Here is a 6,000-nt window from a genome sequence, read left to right on the forward strand (position 1 = left end):
TTACAATGCAGCATCGCGGCTTTTGGTATATGGATGTCTGGCTAAGACGCAGTGCGATTAAAACGAAGGCAAGATACGCAGAGGCACTTCCTGAGTGCTCACTTTGCGCGCCTCGATGGAGCAGATAAGGCAACGCGACGCCGATGGATGAGTTTTGCTGTGCTCAGACACGTCTTGTGAGTATAAGTCGGCGTTATCACGCTACCAGATACTAAACAGAAAATCGTACCACGCGATCTACCAGCAACAAATTACCAGAATAATAAATTGACAGATCAACATGATAAAGGTATGTCTAACCCAGTCATGGTTAAAAAGTATCAGTTTGCGAACTACGAAAACAGAAACGGATTATTGACCTTCTCACCTGAGCTTCCCACCTTGCATAAAAAAAGAAAATCAACACAGTCTAGAATTCCGGTAAAACTAACGTTTTGCTGATGTCGCTGTAAGTGATTAGCTCTGTGCAGCCCTCAGGATATTACGTTATGTAGCAACAGACATGTATATACGTATTGCATATTTACATAGCTATAGGTTTATTGTTTTCCACAATAGTTCTCAATAAATCAGCATACCTTTTTCTACTTTTATTCTCTATGAATTTATTCTCATGCCTCCTCAATTCGTCTCTGATGATATTGCATGCAGCTTCAACACCCATGTTGGAATAAATGCGAAGCTAAACTTAGTTGATAGTGATGCCTATGTGATGCCTAGTGATCCCTAAACGTCTTGCTTTTAAAGTTTAATTTGGTCGTAGTACGCCTGTCTTTGTCAGAGGACAAACTCAAAAGCATACAACTTAACACGGACAGAAAGATCACGGACAATGTCATGGATAAATATAACAAAACAAAAGCGGTCCGAGAACATATCCCTAGGCGACTCCAGACTCAACTGGAATCCTCTGAGAGTGGGCATTGTTCAAAGAAGCAAACTCACGCTGGTTTGACAAGTCTCGATCAAGGCGATTGTCATTTTGATGCGAAAGCGACTAATGGCCCGCTGAGCGAGAAGGCCGGCGTCTTTAGTAACCAAACGGCAGCTATATTCCTATTTGCTGTGACGCCACGTCACCTGCGCGCCTCTACAGAGCAGAGCTGGCGAAACAGAACACCTGCTGTGGCATTAGCGTGTCAGGTGCTGCGTGAAGGGAGGGGCCATCGCCGCGTTTCCACGCCACCAACGCGCCTCGACGGAGCAGATAAGGCAACGCGACGCCGATGGGTGAGACGGGTTGTCGTCGGCGAGGCAGTCGTATGACGCGCACGGGCGGGGGCCGCCGTCGTCTGCCGCCGTCTCGCCCCCACTGGCTTAGCTAATGCGCGCGCCTGCCGTCCTTGGTAGCCATTGATGCTTCTTCAGTCTCTCGTCGCGCAGGACGTCGGTGGCATGCGGCGTCCAAATGATCCCGGTCTACAGCCAACGTAGACTGTAAAAAAAAGAGAAAAAACAAACATCACGCGCCATTCCACTGCTGTGAAGGTGGATTGACAGCGAAGCAGTTTGGCACACGATATAGAGGTGACAAAAAATTTAGATCAAAGGTATCAGCAAATGTTATCTCTCTTGAGGGCAACAGCGGTCATTCCGAAGATTACATACGCATACACCCTTTTTTGTGATCGGCGTTCTTGATCGGCGGCATATATTCGCGTGGAAGACTACCGCCATCTCCGGGAGCCGGAGGGAACTAGACACGTGCAACAGGACCGCCACGCCGAGAGAGCGGTAGGAAACTGGGTACGCAAGCGATTGGAACGACGATAAAGTGAGGGTGGTGCGAGCGTACACATGGCCGACGTGGGTCTCACATCGGCAAATATTTGAGAAATCCTTATTATCTTCCTGAGAGTCTACTGATTTGGAAATGGTGCCTATTGATAACTAATCTACTAAAAATACATATCCAAGTCATGAGACGTATAATCTTTTGCATAGAATGAAGCGATATTGCATCAAATTCGGGAGCTGAGTTTTATCACACGCATATCTGTTGACGGACACGAAAAATGCATAGAACCCTAGCCACAGACAAGCGATGCCGACACGTCCAAACGGCCGGGTAGGGCAAGGTAAAGGTTGTAGACCGGCTGGCGAAAGGCGGGGTGAAGATTTCCGGCGCTGGCAATCGGCATAAGAGCGAACAAACTTGTCAACGTAGCAGTAAATCCCGCGCCAGTAATACCGCTGTTGAAGGTGCTGGTACGTCGTGAAAACTCCGGAGTGTGCACAGTGTGGATCAGCATGGAAAGCTGCGCATACTTCGGAACGCAGACTGCGGGCTACCACTAACATACAATGGCGCCCGTCGGGGTTATAATTGCGTCGGTGCAGCTGGTTGTCGCGAATGGCAAAATGACGTGCTTGGCGACGCAACGGGCGAGTGCTTGGTTGTGCCGACGAACTAGAAAGCAAGCCTATAAGGGAGGCAATACAATGGTCCTTGCGTTGCTCAGAAGCGATGGTGTCAAGGTCCGAGCGAAGAAACAATAATCTCAGAAAGTGAGGAGCAGGCATTGTCAGGCAAGGGATAGCGCGAGAAGGCGTCGGTGTCAGAATGCTGGTGTCCGCTGCTGTACAGCACCCGGACATCTTTGTCCTGCAGGCGAAGTGCCCATCGAGCAAGACGGCCCGACGGGTCCTTCAAGGACGACAGCCAACATAGTGCATGGTGGTCCGTGACTACGTCAAATGGACGACCATATAAATAAGGCCGGAACTTAGTCAGAGCCCAGATGATGGCCAAGCATTCTTTTTCCGTCACAGTGTAATTTGTCTCAGCTTTCGTAAGCGTACGACTTGCATAAGTGACGACATATTCAGGAAACACTTGTTTGCGTTGGGCAAGAAAAGCACAGAGCCCGACGCCGCTGGCATCTGTGTGCACCTCAGTATAGGAGCTGTCGGGTCGTAGTGGCACAAAATTTGCGGAGACGTAAGTAGATGCCGGAGCTTCGTGAAAGCTTCATTGCACTGGGACGACCACGAAGTGAGGGACCCGTTGCGTGACAGCAGTTTCGTAAGGGGTGAGATGATGGCGTCGAAATTGCGAGTAAAGCGTCTGAAGTAGGAACACAGACCAATGAAACTGCGTAATTCTTTGACAGACGTTGGCTTAGGGAATTCGGCGACTGCTCGAATTTTGGCTGGATCTGGGAGTATCCCATCCTTGGATACGACGTAAGCGAGTATTGTCAGCTGCCAGCAGATAATCGTCACTTCTTTAGGTTTAGTTGTAGGCCCGCGTTTGTTAAGCACGTCAAAACACACCGTAGGCGTTGAAGGTGCGTTGTCCGGCGCAAAAAGCCGGCGCAAGAACAACGTCGTCAAGATAGCACAAGCATGTGTGCCACTTCAAGCCGCGCAGAACTGTGTCCATCATGCGCTCAAAAGCTGCAGGCGCATTAAAAAGTCCAAAAAGCATTACGTTAAATTCGTATAAGCCGTCGGGTGTTACAAATACTGTCTTTGGCCGATCGGCGCCTGCCATGGGTACTTGCCAGTACCCTGAGCGCATATCTAAAGTTTAAAATAATTCTGCGCCCTGTAGATTGTCAACGGCGTCATCTATGCGACGGAGAGGATACACGTCCGTGTGTGTGATCTTGTTGAGGCGCCGGTAGTCGACACAGAACCAGACAGAACCATCTTTCTTCGTAACGAGGACAACAGGAGATGCCCATGGACTGTTGGTAGGTCGCATCACCTCGTGGCGAAGCATGTCGTCGACTAGTTCATTGATTACACGACGCTCTGCCGGAGATACACAATACGGTCGTTGCCGCAATGGCGGTTGCGAGCCAGTGTCTATGCGGTGCGTAAGAGTGGATGTCCGTCCTAGGGAAGTTTGCCCGACATCGAAAAAATGTCGCAGACTGGCGTAAGGTCACCGGCGATAGAAGAACCGAACACATCACTGGCCGGTCCCTCACATGTAGAAAGAGCAGTGAGCGCAATGGGACTATAGCACAGCAATAGTCATCGGGGAGGTCTATAACATGCACGTCTTCGATCGCTTGTACATGGCCGAGACAATGCCCTCGGAGCAGCATCACAGAGTATGGAAACGGGTTGCAAACGAAAATGGTGCTGTAGCCCTGTATGATGTCCACTGTCGCAAAAGGTAGCAGCAGGCCTGTCCGGGTGAGAAAGCGGTCAGATGGAGACAGTGGTGCAACAGTGTGGGAGAGGCCGCTGCAGTACATGGGTACGACCGTTGACGTATTGGGAGGAACGTGGGTGTCGTGTTGAACAAGTAGCTTCCTCAACAGCGAAGTATTGTCGGTGAGCGGCAAATCTAACACCGGCAAGAGTTCCATCTCGGCCCGTGCGCAATGGATAACGGCATTGTGGCGCGAGAGGAAATCCCAGCCGACGATAATGTCATGAGAACCTGAGGTGAGGATGATGAATTCTATGGCGTACACAAGGTCGTCAATAACAACAGGAGCAGTGCAAGCCGCTAAGGGGTGGATATGCTGAGCACTGGCTGTGCGGAGGGACAGTCCAGAAAGGGGCGTCAGCTTAGCGTCCATAACACATACGGCGGCTCCAGTGTCCACGAGTGCAGATGCGCGAACACTGTCAATAAAAACTTCGATCACATTTGAAGGACTGCGTTGAGGACTTTGACGTTTCGACGGCGCCGCAGCTCTTGCCTTTTGGACTGCGACGATTAGTTTTCCTCGTCGCGAGTTACGGGACGGGGTCGCATGGGCGACACTGAGCGACGGCGTGGACACGGTGAACGGCGGGTAGTTGGCATTGGGCGCCGAGTCGGTGACATAGCCGAATGGGGATCGGAATATGGACGGTTGAACTGGCTTGTCATGGCTGATGCGTCGCTTGGCGGCTGAACGTGATTACAATAACGAGCGATGTGACCGGGATGGCCGCACGCAAAGCATATCGGCCGGTTGTCGGAAGTACGTCACCGGTTCGCTGGGTTAGGTCCCATCCATGTAAGAGGTCGCGTAGTACAGGGCGGCAGCTGGTATGACGGCATGGCGGGAAGCGGTCGGGGCCTAGCCGTGACGTTGGCATAACCGAGAGGCACACGCGGAGAGAGTGGTTGAGTCCTCGAGACGACTTCAGCGTAGCTGAGTGGTGCAGCCGTCGAGACCTGTTGGGGCGTCGTGATGACATCAGCGTAGCTTAGTGGAGCGGCCGCAGGAAGATGTTGATGCTGGTCTGGCAAGACCTCGGCGATTTCCTGCTCGATCACGCGACGGAGCGTGGGCATAACATTCGTTGCGGGCTGTTGCACATGGGGTGGCTGAGCAAAGGTTAGCAAGGAGAGCTGGCGTGCAACTTCCTCCCGAACGAACGCTTTCATTTCTGTCAGCGGGGCGGACTGGTCGGAGATGGTGGTCAAACCAGCAATGTCTTCGTTACGCGATGAAGGGCGACGTGTCAACCAGTGCTGCCTTCGTAGCTCCTCGTAGCTTTGGCCGAGAGTAACGATATCTGACACGGACTGAGGATTTTTCGCAAGTAGCATGTGGAACTCGGTCGACGTGGCACTCCTTGAGAATGGCTTCAACTACTTCGGACAGGAAGACACGCCCCCAATCACTGAGTAGTTACTGGAGTGGACCATGTCGGAGGATGAATCGTCGAAGCAGGAAGGAGGCAACATCGCGTACTGTAGCTGCCGGTAGGGCGGCTGTTTAGGCGTATCGCGTCACGTGGTCGACGGCCACAATGGCCCAGCAATTTCCAGCTGACGTCAGGGGAAGGGGCCTATACAAAACGACGCCGACGCGTCCAAACGGCCGTGTAGGGCAAGGTAAAGGTTGCAGACCGGCCGGCGAAAGGCGGGGTGAAGATTTCCGGCGCTGTTTGCCTGGCACCGAAAGAAACTACTGGGATATTACGTTTGGACGTTCCATTTTTAACGTAGTCGAAATGTGTATGAATGTAAGGACCCCCAACCAGCCTCTTTTTTCGGGTCGTCTTCTTGCGTCGAAGCGTTCTAGCTTTTGAAATGGACTT

This window comes from Dermacentor silvarum, chromosome 5 (assembly GCF_013339745.2).
Source record: "Dermacentor silvarum isolate Dsil-2018 chromosome 5, BIME_Dsil_1.4, whole genome shotgun sequence".
NCBI lineage: Eukaryota > Metazoa > Arthropoda > Arachnida > Ixodida > Ixodidae > Dermacentor > Dermacentor silvarum.